The 15,585-nt window shown below is 37.2% G+C and overlaps 1 protein-coding gene and 1 long non-coding RNA gene across 6 annotated transcripts in view; one reads left to right on the top strand and one right to left on the bottom strand.

Annotated features, from left to right (window-relative positions):
- Positions 1 to 15,585, top strand: part of Fam13a (family with sequence similarity 13 member A) — a 312,174-nt gene that overhangs the window by 178,636 nt on the left and 117,953 nt on the right. The gene's annotated exons all lie outside the window — the stretch shown is intronic.
- LOC104852716 overlaps positions 1 to 15,585 on the bottom strand; it is a 43,763-nt gene that overhangs the window by 11,118 nt on the left and 17,060 nt on the right. For both annotated transcript variants that reach the window (XR_004514966.1, XR_004514965.1), the window contains exons 4-5: positions 9,824 to 9,906; positions 6,210 to 6,389 (exon numbers count right to left, since the gene is read on the bottom strand). This is a non-coding gene — a long non-coding RNA (uncharacterized LOC104852716). The remainder of the gene's footprint in view (positions 1 to 6,209; positions 6,390 to 9,823; positions 9,907 to 15,585) is intronic.

Below are 15,585 nucleotides of genomic sequence, written 5' to 3'. Positions count from 1 at the left end.
GAAAAAAAAAAAAAAAAAAAGTGGCAGTGTGACCAGAGACTAGGTATATATTAAGGAGATTAATCTGTCTATGGTCTGTTGAAAAGATTTTAAAACAGAATAACCAATAAAAACTATTCTTACATTATTTTTATTCTGTTATTCAGAGTTGTTTTTATTCTTTGATTAATTGATACTATGCAGTGGGGATACTGTACTTTTCATGAACTGTTTTCTGCTTAGTTTAAATTTTAGTCATTGCTGTTCATTTTCATGGAAATGTTAAATATCTTTAAGGAAAAAAGCAAAGCAGAGAGAAATAATTTTCTTTAGATCATAGACTCAGAAAAAAAATAAGTTCAATTTAAATTGTCATACTCTTGGCTTGAAGTTTATCTTGGGTTTTAAAAATTGACATACATAATTAAAGAGGATGTAAATTATCTAACTTACGCATGTTTTGTGATTGATTGACTCACTTGTGGTGGGCACATGATTTTGCTTGCATTTTCTGAACCTTTTGCCTTCTGGTAGTAGTCCTTTTAGTAGTCTTTTCATACTAAGTCATGCCTCTTTTATGTCTTCTCTAGTGTGGGTTGAATTAATTTATTTTTTCAAAATATTAAATTATCTACCATATGCTATTCATTGAACTAGAATCTTAGTATTCAGATGTGGAACTTGATAGTTTTCAGACTATTGAGGAATATAAATTAACACTCAAACATATAGATACATATTGTGTAATGCACATGGAGGAAAACAACTCTGGCAGCACATAACAAGTGTATCCAATTTAATTTGGTGCATCAGGGAATGCCTTTGGAAGGAAGTTACTTTCTTTTTTTCTTTTTTTTTTTTTTTTGGTACTGGGGATCAAACTTGGGACCTTGGGCTTGTGAGGCAGGCAGCTGAACCACTGAGCTAAATCCCCGGCCCAAGAAGTTACCTTCCTTTTGAGACCAGAGAAGAGTGAAATTAGTTGAGGAATAAAGGGAAAGCATTACAAGTAGCTTAAAACACATAGGAAGGTACTGGGCTGAGTATTGAGGTAGAGAGAAGCCTTATAGACTAGCGAGAACTTGGGAATTTCTCTAAAATGAAATGGGAATATATTGATAAACTGTAAATAAGGAAAACTATATTTAAATTCGTGATATAGGTGGGAAAGGGCAAAAGTAAATGTGGGAAAGCAATTGCAGTAATCTAGGCCGTACCTTATGAATGCCTGGAATGGGTGGGTAAACAGAAGCACAGTTACTTGAATATGACTCGGGTTCCTGGTTGGAAACTGTGTAGTCTATGGTTTGAATCCTGATCTTTTTCTGGACTCTGCAATTTCTCTGTGCTTCAGGCTCACCATTTTACAAATGCAAATGTTAACTGAAGCTCAGGGTACAGATTGGTAGCTCAGAAAAGACGGCCAAAGAAAGATACATATTTAAGAATCTTTGGCATATACAGGTTGACTCGCTCCAGTTTGAAAATCTGAAATCTAAAATGCTCCAAAACCTGAAACTTAAAACACTAACACAGTGTCTCACATGGAAAATTCAACACCTCCCTTCATGTGATGGGTTGAGTCAAAATGTAGGCTCGCTAAAATACTGTATAAAATTACTTTCAGACTCTGTTTGTATGGAATGTGTAAACATAAGTGAATCTTATGTTTAGACTTGGGCCCTATCTCCGACATATCTCACTATGTATGAAATATACCAAAATCTGAAAAAAAACCTCGTTCCAGGCATTTTGGATTCAGGATGCTCCACCTATTAGATGGAACTGAGTGTGTTAATGAGGAGTCAAAATTGTCACTTTATTATAATAAGCACACTAATAAGATAGGTAATTACTGTTTGGTCTGTGTTAAAGTCATAAAGAATTTATCTATGTACTAAGAGGCCAAGGTGGAAGTTAAATGTTATAAAAGAGTATATTGCAGAGAGAACATCACGTACAAAGGGAGGGAGGTACAGGAAAAAATGTGCTATTTATAGACATGAAAAGTCTTGGTTTACAGAGTGTAGCATGTCCAGAAAAATGGCAGGCAGACACCTGTAGGAATTGTCAAGTGCTTTGCTTGATTCCAGAAGGTTTGGACTATAGACTGTAGGAAATGGGAAACCACTGAGCAGTTTTAATGACTAAGATCATTTAGCCATTTTAGTGGCTAAGATCTCTGGCCCCAGAAAGAGTAGATTAAAAGGAGGGGACCCATTCAGGTATAGTACTAATGAGAAATAAGAAAAGTTAAATTAAAGTTACAAAACGAAGTAGGGAAGGGGATAAATAATGCTCTGAGGCCTGGTAAGTAGCAAGAAAACATGAAGGATACTTTCCAGGTCCAAGTGAATAGATGATTCTTGCCTCCATATCAGAAGAACTAAAGGAAAAGGTTTTATTAGCTGGAAACTTCCTTTGGGGCATGTGGAGTGTGGAATCTTTTGAGAAAATGTAAGGAGTCACTTATAGTATGCTAAGACAAACATAAAAATATTTAGACTGAGTGTATAGCATAGATTTTGACAAGGCAGATAAAAGCACAGCACTGTTTATTGCTTAAACTACCAAAAATTAAAGGCTGCCTATGGGTTGGTTTTTTTTTTTTTTTTTGAAGATCAGAAAACAGACAACACAGCTAGTTTAGTATTGGTATTTTAATATCCTTGGCAAAATTAGTTTTACCATCTCTTTGAAAACTTTACAAGTGATTTTTTATGCAATGATATATTTTCCTTGAAATTTCAAAAAGCAGAGTTTTAAAGAAAATTTCCATTATGTGTTACCCTTTGAGCATTAGTTTTCTTTTCAATGAACTAATTTGGTTAGTTGGTTTTTCTTCTACTACCCCTATCCTAAAGAAAAAAAAAATATTGCCACTACATGTTTTAATACTTCTAACATATATTCACATCTCTAAAATTATTGTATAAATACATTTAAAGTATACTGTAGATGTTCTCCAACTTGCTCTTTCTCTCTCAATATTTTAAGACAGATGTAATTGATATGTGGAAACAGACTACTATAGTCCTCATTGGTTGTGGATTTCATCTTTGCAAATTTGCCTATTTAAATTTATCTGTAACCCCAAAATCAATACTTACGATTCTCTTTGCAGTTGTTTGTGAACGTGCACAGAGAGGTGAAAAGTTTGCTTCTCAGGGCACATACTCACAACGAAGGTGAAACAAGGTGACTTCTCTGCCTTTTTGTATGAAGGCTCATACTGTAAGCAAGTGTTCTTTTTGTGATCTATCTGGGTGTATTATGGCCATGTTGTGCTTTTTGTTCACGATCTCACTGTTTTAAATGACTTTCTGGTACAACAAAGTGTTGTCTAATGCCCCTGTGCCCAGGAAGGCTGTCATGTGCCACCTGAGGATACATGTATCTGATAGGCTTTGTTTAAGTGTGAGTCACAGTGCTGTCGGTGGTGAGTTCATTATTAGTAACTGAACAAATATATTCAATAAAGTATCTTTAAACAGAAGCACATATAAAAAAGGCTATACATTGATAAATTAACATAAATGTGACCAGAGGCTCATAAAAATCTAACCTTGTATTTCCTGTAGGAACAATGATTCAGTATTCACTAATCAAGTATCCACCAACTATTTATTTATTGAGCTGCTTTATGATATTCTATTATATGACTGTGCCACATTTAATTCATCCCTTGTCCATATTTAGGTTACTTTTTAAACTTTTAATTATTAAAATGCTATCACAACATTCCCTATTGTTTAATGTTTTTTTCTTATAATTACTCTTACCAAAAGAGTAGTACTCATAATTAAGAAACTATGCTAGTTCCTCTTTTATATTTCCATCCAATGAGTCACGTTTAGAGTGAGTTGTTTTTCAGTAAAGGCTTCTATTAAGAACTAGTTTGGACAAAAATAATAATAGACAATGATGACAGAGAAAATAAAATTTTAAAAATTTACTATAATTTTGTTTAGTGTTCCTTCCACTATTGTTATTTTTTTTACTTACATTTGTTTAGTCTAAGTTAAAATGTTCTTATAGTTTTTCACAGATACTTTGTTTTTCTCTTTAAGTGGCTTTACACAAACATTTCTCATGTTCTTTATCAGAAGTTGTTAACTATTACCTTTAAATAGTCTGTGATGTTCTGAGTCATTTACTGGATATATTTGACAGAATACAGTATTTATTTCTTCATAGGTGTTTTTGCCAAGAGTTTTAGTAGTTATCATCTTTCATTTTGATTACTTTTAGCTATGACAGAGGAAGCAACATTTCATTTGTGGTGTTTTATTTTAAGAAAAACAGCTTTTAAAAAAACAGCAAATGCTTTTTATAAGGAAAGCATTTACCTCATAAACATAGGTAGTTCATTGCTAGAATATCATGGGTACAGTGAAATGCTGGCAATTGTCCTGATCAAGTAACTCCTGAGGACAGGTAAGCGTTAGAAGAAATTTATATGAACCTCCACCAACATCCACATCTACTCATCAAATACTCATTTCACAAATGACTTCTTGGATTTTTCTGGCACCCTTCTTCCTGATTACTCTGACTGCATCTCATGTCATTAGAGTATTTCTTTGACTGCTTCTCTGTCTACCTTGCTGCAGAATATAAGCTTTTTTAGACTCAAGTCATAAGATGTTCAACCTTACACACCTAGAGTCTCGTGTTATTTCCTAGTTTAGACACTATTTATTAAATTCTGATGATATATTATTCCTCTCTAATTCTGTTACTACAGTGTATTTCCACTTTTTGTTTACTTCTTATTCTTAATTAAAACACTATCTGATTTTTTTTCAAAATTGTACTTAGGGATCTAAGAATAACATGTAACTTTCTATTTGAGCTTGTTCCCTGCTTCATGTTAAAAACCTAACCATGTCTTGATTCATCCTTTTCCAGGCAAGTTGCATTCTTTTATCTCATAAAAAGAAAAACTCAACAACAACAGAAGTTTTACTTCCTATGTTCTTTCAAAACTTTGACACGGAGCGGGGTGGGATGTAGCTCAGTGATGCTGCTACCTGTCTTGCAAGCGCAAGGTCCTGAGTTCAATCCCTGGTACAAAAAAACAACAACAACAAAAAAAAAAGAAAAACTTTGACTCCAAATGTGTGGGTCTTCTGTATCAAGTAGTTTTCATGCAGATACCAACTGGGTATCTTACAATTAACTGAATTCTGATACTAACCCACCAGAGGGCCAATTATTTAATTAGCATAAGTCCTATATATTAAGGGCTTAGTCCTACAAAACTACCCCCAAAACTACAAAACTGCCAATCACAAGTCTCAGGTTGTGATTTGTACGTGGAACCTACTGGCTATAAACAGGGGGTTCACACTATCCTCATCTGGTCTGATAATTTGCTGAAATGACTCAGAACTCAAACATGTACCTCAGCTCATCACAAAAGATACAACTTAGGAACAGCCAAATAAAAGGAACGCATATGACAAGGTAGGGGAAGAGGGTCACTGAGCTTTGATGGTCTCTACAGCAGGGCACTGCCCCAGCATCTCTGTGTGTTTACCAATCTAAGGCTCTCTAAACCCAACTGTTTACCCTTTTTAGAGAAGTGCCATTAAGTAGACATGATTAGTTAAATCAGTTTCCACTGGATGATTATACTCAATCTCCAGCCCCTCTCCTCTCCCTGGATGTTAAAAGGCTGCATCCTCTGTAATCACATGCTTAGTGCCTCTAGTAAGCCCAGCAATCCTTTGATCTAATCAGAGATCTGAAATGACATTCTAATTTTCTGTTGAACCTATTGAAAGCAAGTCAACATGGTTTAATTTTAAAATACCATAATGGTAGGCTCATATCCCAGGAAAGACATAGTTTTACTAACTTTCCCTTTTACTTATTGTAGCACTGTTGTAGAAAGAGTCCTTATCATATGCTGGTACTGCCAAACATTCAGATTATTCAATGACCTTTAAATTTATAATACCATAGCTTTTGGCATTCAGCTGAAAAGTACTATTTCATTATTCGAGAATTAGTTTGGGTTGTGTTTAAATCACACATATTTTCAAATTAAAAGTATAATTTCATATAGAACCCACAAGAATATCTTTGGTTGCAAATAGCAGAAAAATATAATTTCAGCTCATTTAATCAACAAGGTGGATTTATTGGATCATATACCAAGAAATCCCAAAGATGCTATGACAAAGCTAATCACATAGCTTAATGATACCCACAGCGAAACTTACCTTCTCATCTTTTTTGCTTTGAATTCCATCCCAGCTTCATCTTAGAGCCAGCTCCTCTTACAGCCCCACAGTGTCCACCAGTGGTTGGACTACTGCTCACTGCGAATGGAAGGAGTCAGCTGGGCTGCCCTTTACTCCATAGGGAGTTACTATCCCTGTCTTCTGGGGCTGTAAACAAAGCTTACAGAAGAAGGGGGAGGGATGAGGCATTGAAAAGGCAATCAGAAATTACCAAGTCTTGTTAGAAAAAATAGAGAAATATCTCTGTGTCATGGACATCAAAGATAGAAGATGAAAAATGTATGTATGTGATCTAGACCATTGTATTTTGTCCACAAAGATTAATGTGTGGAGACCTTTCTGCCTAAAACTCTGTATTTTTTTTTAATTTTATTGAGTTTATTGGTACATTTTAGGGATACAGTACAGTTACATTCATTGTTGGGATAATGTACCTCTACATGGCAAATCTTGATTCTCATTTTTTCCCCTTACCTCTGCCCTCCCTTCACCCCCTCCTCCCCTCCCCATCTACAAACACTTTATTTTCATCTTTTCACTCTCTCACATTTTTTTCTTTTCCCTTTTTGTTCTTCCCCTACGCATCACACCTTCCCTACACCTTTAGCTCCTTTCTTCAAATTTCTAAACGTCAGTAATCTTATTAGAATCTTATGCATTGTTGCAGAATATTCACACCAGGGAAACTATTTGGTATTTACACATGTGTGACTTATTTACTTCACTTAGGAGTATATCTTCAATATGTATCCATTTTCCTATGAATGAATCTATTCTCTCGCTCTTTATGGCTGAGTAATATTCCATTTTATAGAAAAACCACAGCTTCTTTATCCAGTTTCCAACGGATGGGCAAATAGGCTGTTTCCAAGATTTAGCTATTACAAACTGTGCCGCTACAAACATGGGTGTACATACTTCTCTGTGATATGATTCTTTTAGTTCTTTTGGAAAGATACCCAGCAGAGGGATGGCTGGGTCAAATGGAACCTCCAGTCCAAGCTCTTTGAGGTATCTCCATATTGATTTCCATAGTGGTTGCACTAGTCTGCCCTCCACCAACAATGGAGGAGGGTTCCTTTCTCCCCACAACCCCACCAACATTTGTTATTGTGTGATTTCTTGATAGCAGCCATTCTTTGTGGGGTGAGGTGGAATCTCAGTGTTGTTTTCATCTGCATCTCTCGAATGACCAGTGATGTGGAACATTTTTTCATATATTTTCTTGCTGCTTTTACTTCTTTGTATGAGAAATGTCTGTTCATTTCGGATGCCCATTTTTGAATCGGGTCTTTATATTTGGGGGGACTGATTGTTTTGAGTTCTTTATATATCCTTGATAATAGTCCTTTGTCTGAGGTACAGCTGGTAAAAATTTTTTCCCACATTGTAGATTGTCTCTTAGTTCTGCTAATGGTTTCTTTTGAAGTACAGAAGCTTTTTAGTAAGATGAGATCCCAGTTGTTGATTCTTTCTGCTAGTTCCCGTGCTACTGAGGATTTGTTCATAAAGTCTTTTCCTATACCAATGTCTTCCAGAGTTCTGCCTAACTTACTTTCCAGCAAGTTTAATGTTTCTGTTTTAATATTTAGATCTTTAATCCATTTGGATTTTAATTTAGTGCATGGCGAAAGATAAGGGTCTAATTTTAATCTGTGACAGGTTGATATCCAGTTTTTCCAACACCATTTATTAAAGAGGCTATCTTTCCTCCACTGAGGATGGTGAGCTCCTTTGTCGAAGATGAGGTAGCTGAGTACATCTGCATTTGTTTTTGTGTCTTCCAGTCTGTTCCATTGATCCTCAGGCCTATTTCTTTGCCAGTACCATGCTGATTTTATCACAGTGGCTTTGTAGTATAGTTTCAAATTGGGAATTGTTATACCCGCTGCCAATTTTCTGTTGCCTAGGATGGCTTTTGCTATTCTAGGTCTCTTGTGGTTCCAAATGAATTTTTGGATTCTTTTTTCTAGTTGTGTGAAATATAGTGTTGGAATTTCAATTGGCATTGTATTGAATGTATAGCAGTTTTGGTAGTATGGCCATTTTCACTATGTTGATTCTTCCTACCCAGGAGCAGGGGATATCTTTCCATTTTTTTATGTCCTCTTCGATTTCTTTTTTCAGAGTGCTGTAGTTTTCAGTGTAGAGATCTTTTGTTTCTTTTGTTAGATTCATTCCTAGATACTTCATTTTTTTGAATGCTATTGTAAAAGGAATTTTTTCCCTTATTTCTCTCTCAGTGAGTCTGTTATTTGTGTATAGAAAGGCTATTGATTTTTGGGTATTCACCTTGTATCCAGATACTTTACTGAATCTGTCAATTAAGTCTAGAAGTTTTTTGGTGGAGTCTAAAACTCTGTATTAATATCATCGTAGTCTTTCTACCACATCATAGCCAGAATAGCTGTTGCAAAATGCTTTGTTGTTCAGGAAGGTATGCATTGTTTTCAGCAGTCAGATTCCAGCCCAGCCTACCAGCCTCACCTTTCGCCACCTCCTTCTATTCCCTGCCACACCCAGTCTTCAAGTTTCTTTATACATCTGCTTCTGCTATTCCCATTTTCCAAAATCCCTGGCCTCCTCACCTGTCTGCCTATGACAACTAATGACACATCTTCTGTATGTTCCCAAATCACATTGTATTTGTTGTGCATTTCTTACTCAACACCTATAATTTTTCCTAACATTTATCATAGCTGATATTTATATCTTCATGCAGTTATGTAATTAATATTTATCTTTTCCCTAAATTACAAGCCCCAGAGTACAAAAATCATGTCTCATTTATTTTCTCGTCTGTCCTTAGTGACTCACTGGTGTTAAGTATTCAGTAAATATCTGTTGCTATTGAGTGTTTTTTAAAATATTACAGGCAGTGTTACGCTGTGGTTGAAATTGGCGTTTCTAGCTGGGCAGGTGCCTTAAATTCTCTGTGTCTTTGTTCTTCCATCTATGAAATGGATAATAGTACCTACCTATTTCATGGAGTTGTTTTAAATTGAAAATGATTAAAATGTGGTTTTAATAGTATGCCACCATATAAGAAGAACTCAGAGTTCACTGTTATTATAATTATTCCTCTTAGTAGGAGTCCATATAATTGTCTCCCTGAGAGACCAGCCACTTCCTTAAGAACACATCCAGCATCATTCATGAGGCCAGGGCCTAGGCCAAGTACGTTGTAGTCATCTCATAAATGTGAACTGAGTTGACTTGTCAAATTCAAAGCATGCCATTTGTGATGAAACTATCAGAACAGTTTGGCGATAACCTTTATTATTTTTATTGATTATTAAAATTAATAGACTTAATATGTGCCAAATCTATTCCAGGTACTAATGACACTTGAATAATCTCACTGATTGTCATGATGACCTGTATAGATTTTTAATTTGACAGGTGAGGCATTTGAGTCTCAAAGAGAAGTTAAAGGATTTGTCCCACATCACGGAGCTAGTAACAAAGACATAGAGAATTCAAAGCTAGTTTCTTCCTTGTATGTGAACATATTATAAAAGTGCTCACTTACACTTATGATAATGGAACTAGCATTTAATCAGTTGAGAATGTACATTTATAAAATAAAATACCTGTTGATGCATCATGGCTTTGATAGTTGGACAGTGCCCTTGGGGAGTAGACTTTGCTTCCCAGTGGTGGGTTCCAGTCTGTTCTGTAGACAAACAATCATTAGATCAGTAGATTCCAAGTTTAGCAAAAGGAGTACAAAACATTCCATCAGCTTTCATTATTTATAGCAAAGCCCACGTTGAGAGAAAGCTTGCATTTCATGTAGCATTTGTTCACTGTCTGGCAGCTGTGCCTGCAGAAGGAGCTTCTAGTCTGCGTGGTTAATGATGGACCAAAAGGAGGCCCCACCCCAGAGCACCTTCACTTACAGGTTTACCATAGAAACGCACACAGATCACCTCATAATCATAGTAGTTACTACTCATGATCATGGATACAAAAAGTAAAGAATGACTTCTAGAAGTTTCCAAAAGGAAGCAGCTTAGCCGCTGCTAAAGAGCATGAAAGGTCTTACTGGCTGGAATACTGAACAGCCTTCTCTTTCCCTGGATAAATAACTGTCTTTAGAAACCTAGACTGCTTCATTTACTTCCCATATTTACACTGAAAACAATAAAGAAATTTTTAAGAATATGGGAATGATGTTAACAGATGTTTTTGAGTTGGGGATGTTGCTCAGTGGTACAGCACTTGCCTAACATGTTCAAGGCCCTGGGTTTAAACCCCGGCATAAAAAGAAGATGTTGCATGTTTGGTTAGTGGTTTGATGAACTTATTTATTTAGTGTTCAAGCTGGTGATTTAGCTCAGTGGTTCCTGCACCTGCCTTGCAAGCAGTTTGATACCTGGTACCATAAATAAATAATAATAATAATTAGTGCTCAGAAAGGGGAATGTACTTACTTCTTAAACATATTATTTTATTCCATTTAAATATGAAGAAAACTACAAGAAAAAACATTGTAGAACATTTAATTTATAAGTAGATCAATCCATTATATCATTAGGATCTTATGTACTATTATAGTTTATTCACACCAGATAAATTATTCGGTATTACACGTGTGATTTATTTATTTCTCTTAAGAGTATATCCTCAATATGTATCCATTTTTCTATGAATGACTCTGATTTCTCGTTCTTTATGGCTGAGTAGTGCTCCATTTTATAGAAAAACCACATCTTCTTTATCCAGTTTCCAACAGATGGGCAAATGGGCTGTTTCCAAGTTTTAGCTATTACAAACTGTGCTGCTATAAGCATAGGTGCATATATATCTCTGTGATATGATTCAGGGCTAAAGGTGTAGGGAAAGTGGGAAGGGTAGGGAAAGCTAATAAGGGAAAAGAAAAAAATATGAGAAAATGAAAATGAAGTGTTTGTAGAGGGGGAGGGAAGAGGAGGCGAAGGGAGGGCAGGGACGAGGGGAAAAGATGAGAACCAAGACCCGTCTTGTAGAGGTACAGGATCCCAACAATGAATGTAACTGTACTGTATCCCCAAAATGTACCAATAAACTCATGAGGAAAAAAAATAAGTAGATCAGTCCAACTGATCCATCAGCTATATGTCTGGAGCAGCAGGGGAAAGGAACGAACAACTAACAAAGAATTAATAACATTTGTCTTTATAAGAAAAATATTATACTGAACATTCATTGCAGACAGGAGAGACAGAGATGAAAGAGATGTATTCAGGGATTACCGTAGTAAGGACATCGTGAAAATGAGCTATTCCAACATTAGAATGGAGAAATTAGTATCTCCTACCATAAAAGACCACCACCTCTAAAAATAGCACCCAGGCCAACCCTAGCAGCTGAGTACAGTTAGAAAGAGCCACATAGGTAAGAGAGGGTATCCCATCGTGTCAGCCTCAAATGGACGTGTTCCTTGGCAGTCCCACTATTTTCTCCAATCTGTCCGTTCTTCCTCCCTTGTGAGTGGCTCTGCCATACTTTCTCTTTGGCCCTAAGCCTCTCCATCTTTTCCGAGGGATGACAGGGATTTGGGAGGGTTCCTAGGCTCTTGGGCATGTTAAACAAATCATTGGACATGGTACAAAATGGAAAGGAAGAAAGCAGCAAAGTTAACGAAGGTGGATGCACACTCAGAGTAAACAGGCTCATGACTGCAAAAGGGGTTTAAATGCTGTACCAGTTCTGGGGTATCTCTCGCTGGTATCTTTAAGCGTGATTGACAAGGTACTCAGTCATGTCAGCTGCATCGTATGCACATGTCCCTTCCCAGAATTCCCTCTGTTATAATTGGATGTATGAGCTGCAGTACATATGCATATGAGCCTTCATTGAGCTCCTGGTGAAGAAAAGTTACTGCAAGTCGTTGATGCACATGCATTAGAGTTTGGAATTTTGGAATTTTCCAAGGCAGGCTCAAGCATCTTTGCTTTTCTTATCCTTGCCTTTGTGTACTAAGCCTTGTAGGGGGACGGGCAGGGTGCTGGCCTTGGGGCTTGGGTTCAGGCGAGTAGAGAGTGGTCCAGTGGCCCCAACTATACAACTATTCCATCCACTGCCTCACCCTGTCAGGCACAGATGATGACCATGATGACCTTGCTTTCTGTTTCTCCCCCTGGCCTCTGTGTCCGTAGTGTTCTCTCCTTTGTCCAGATCAGCAGGGACAGCTGCACTGCCCCCATCTTGGATTAGCTGTTCCACTCTGTGCTGGATGGATCCCGACCCCTCTGACCTACTCAAGAACTGTGTGCCACTCTCTTCCTTTCGCCTCCTTTTCAGTCATGGGTTTTACCCCTTCTCCTGAATTGTCTCCATTAGCATAGAAGTAGGCTATTGTGTTTCCTATCTGATTTTTAATTTTAAAAAACCTCTCCCTCTTGATTCCACAGGCCCTTTTAGCAGTCACCCCTTCTCTCTGCTATTCTGCACAACAATGAAGTTTGCAAAAAAATTACATCAGGAAAAGAAAATCTTGTATAAATATTTTAATACTAAATTTATAGAGACATCATGAGATTCATACAAGTTACCTTTGCCCTGTACAGTTACAAGAGGTGTTCAATGTGGTAGCCATGAGCTTTCAGACATTTATTAGTAGGGCGAACTGCTGAAGTGTGTACACATTTTTTTGGTGAACTCTGTACTTAAAGGAATAATATAAGCTTGCTGTTTTCACTTCCTCTTCACTTCTGTCTGTAACTTACTCTGATCAGACCCTCACTACAAGATGAAAGAGTTTCTTGGCAAATTCAGTGCTTAGCTCTCAATTTTCATTTTCTTCACATTGTCAGCAGCACTGGACACGTGGTCATTCCTCTCTCTCTCTCTCTCTCTCTCTCTCTTTAATTATCTCTTTTTTGATATATTTCATATTTTGTTTTTTCTCTCTCTCTCTCTCTCTCTCTCTCTCTCTCTTTAATAATAGCTTTATTGAGATATAATTCATATATTGAAATTTTCATCCTTTTGAAATTAACACTAAAGTTTTTAGTATATTTACACCATTTTGTAATGAACATGACTAATTTGAGAACATTCATCACCCTCACTCTAATTCTAGGATGTTCATCGCCCCAAAAAGAAACCCGGTATCTATTTGCAGTTACTTCTCCTCCCTCATTCTTTGGCAGCTACTCATCTACTTTTTGTCTCTAGAGATTTGCATATTACTACAGTTGATATAAATGGAATCATGTGTGTCCTTTTTTTTCTACCCTCTTACCACAGTGTTTGCAAGACTCATCTATGCCATATGATGCATTAGTAGTGCATTCCTTTTTATGGCTGGAAATATCCTGTTATATGGACAGGTACATCTTGCTTATTCAAACATCAATTGTTTCTAGCCTTTCGCTCTTAGGGATAATGCAGCCGTGAGTACCATATACAAATCTTTCCACAGACATAGGTTTTGGAATTGCAGGCCCATGTCATAACCATGCTTCCTGCTTCTTGTTGAAGCCCTTTCCTGTGCCTTTCAGAATACTTTTTGGGGGTTTTTATGTTTGTTTTGGGTACTGGGGATAGAACTCATGACCTTGTGCTTGCAAGGCGAGCATGGTATTACTGAGCTAAAACCCTGACCCCTTTCAGAATACTTTTTTTTAGTTTCCCTTCTAGCCATTTCCCTCCTCAGCCTCCCTAGCTGGGTTTTCTGCCTAACTTCTAAACTTTGGAGGGCACCGAAGACCTATTCTTAGTCCTTCCCCCTTCTCTATCAAGATTTCTTCTGTTATCATCAAAGAAATAAGCAGGGGCAAACTGGAGTAAATACACATTGTGTCAGATGTTGTGTGGTGCAGGGGAGATAAAGCAAGGGCAAGCTTTGGAAAGTGTGCACAAGGCAATAATCTGCCTCATAGTGTCAGAGAAGGCTTTAGTGATAAAAGGATATTTGTGCAAAGCCCTGCATTTACTACTACTAGCTTTTCCTATGTATAACACCAAACACCAAACACTGGCATGCTTAACAAGATGGAAAGGTACTTCTTTCAGATAAACTCTGTAAGTCAGGCCTGGCCTGGTAATGAGGCTCCATGGGTAGAGGCCCAGGATCCTCCAGTTTAAAACTTCACAGTGGTCCTCATGGCCCTAGTTGTTAACATCAGACCAGCCAGCCATCAGCTCTTCTATGGATCAAAGAAAGCCTCCCTGGCCTATAAGTAATCATTCCATCGCCCTGGGTTTTTCAGTTCGTGACTTCATTCTTGTCAGAAAGTAGGGTTGTTTGTTGTGTCTGGGAATCGAAACCATGGCTTTGAGCCTGAGCTACCTTCTCAGCCCTTTTTTTTTGTTGTTGTTGTTATATTTTGAGTCAAGGTCTGGCTAAGTCACTAAGGTACCCAGACTAGGCTCAAATTTGTGATCCTCCTACCTCAGCCTCCCAGCGTGCTACAATTAAAGGTGTATGTCACCATACCAAGCAAAAGGGGCTTCAACAAACAATTTTCCCACTATCTCATTGTACACTCTTAGAGCATTTCAGTTCTCCTAGGTCTCTGGACTTCATTTCTGAAATAAAGATTGGACTAAACCCTCTCTTCAACTCTAAATGGTCCTAAAATAATCATCTAATTTCTTAATTTTCTACCTCATTTTCTTATATAAATATGAAATCTGTATGACCTGCTGTGATCAAGCAATTGCGTCATTTAATGTTAAGTTTGCTTTTCATCTTAACACATTTCAAAAACTTCAAAGGAAATCTGTTTACTTCCTGACAAATTTTAAAACTTTGAATCAGCACCACACATCATTCTATGGATATTTTTAAAAATTATCACATATAGGGCCAGGGATTTAGCTCAGTGGTGTCACCACCTGCCTTGCAAGCGCAAAGTCCCGAGTTCAATCCCCTGTACCAAAACAAACAAACAAACAAAAAAAACAAAAAAAAAATCCCCCAAAATTATCATATATAGAAGTCATATAGTGAATGGACTTCAGTAAATGTATATCTGGGTTGCCTGACACCACTACAGAAGTTCTAATTCACACCCTGACTGCCTCATGAGAGGCATCCACTTTCAGCACTTTCCAGAGAATGCTTTGTTGTACAGCCCCAAGACCCTGCATGATCCCATCCTCTATAGGAGTGAGAACTTAAGACCAAAGTGTTTGTTTGTTTGTTTGTTTGTTTGTTTGAGACAGGGTCTCGTTATGTAGCTGAGACTGACCTGGAACTCACTATGTAGCCCAGGTCTCAAACTCACAGCGATCCTCCTGCCTCAGCTTCCCAAATGCTTGGATTACAGACATGCACCACCATCCCTTCAAGACCAAAGCATTTTGTTTGAGATGAGATGTCAAATTTAGAGATCAGTGATGAAAACACTGTAAACAAAAT

The sequence above is a fragment of the Fukomys damarensis genome, unplaced genomic scaffold, assembly GCF_012274545.1.
Source record: "Fukomys damarensis isolate Sample0158 unplaced genomic scaffold, DMR_v1.0_HiC HiC_scaffold_32, whole genome shotgun sequence".
Lineage (NCBI taxonomy): Eukaryota > Metazoa > Chordata > Mammalia > Rodentia > Bathyergidae > Fukomys > Fukomys damarensis.
Note: the sequence above shows the minus strand (reverse complement) of the source record. Positions and strands in the feature narration are given on the sequence as shown.